A 348-nucleotide genomic window follows, 5' to 3' on the forward strand; every position below is an offset into this window, starting at 1 on the left:
ACTCAGAGTGTTATGAGTTGTTAGAAAGAATATATGCAGGAGCACAATACTTCCAAAATATAGGAAGTTACTTAGTGTTCATAAACAAGGATGAGTCATTCTGTATCTGCAATATTTATGGAAAATTCAAGAGTGACCGTGAAGCATCCGTTGCAACGATCTCCTCTGTTTCACCCACTTCCTCTAACTACCAGTGTAACATTATAAGCCTGATCTCTTAGATTCCACTCTTTTTGCCTCAATCACAGGTAGGTATTAGTACATTGAAAATAATAGGCTCGGCGCCTATAGCTCAACCGGCTAAGGCGCCAGCCACGTACACCTAAGGTGGCGGGTTCGAATCCCCAG

Source organism: Otolemur garnettii, unplaced genomic scaffold (genome assembly GCF_000181295.1).
Source record: "Otolemur garnettii isolate 467f Iridium unplaced genomic scaffold, OtoGar3 scaffold00142, whole genome shotgun sequence".
NCBI lineage: Eukaryota > Metazoa > Chordata > Mammalia > Primates > Galagidae > Otolemur > Otolemur garnettii.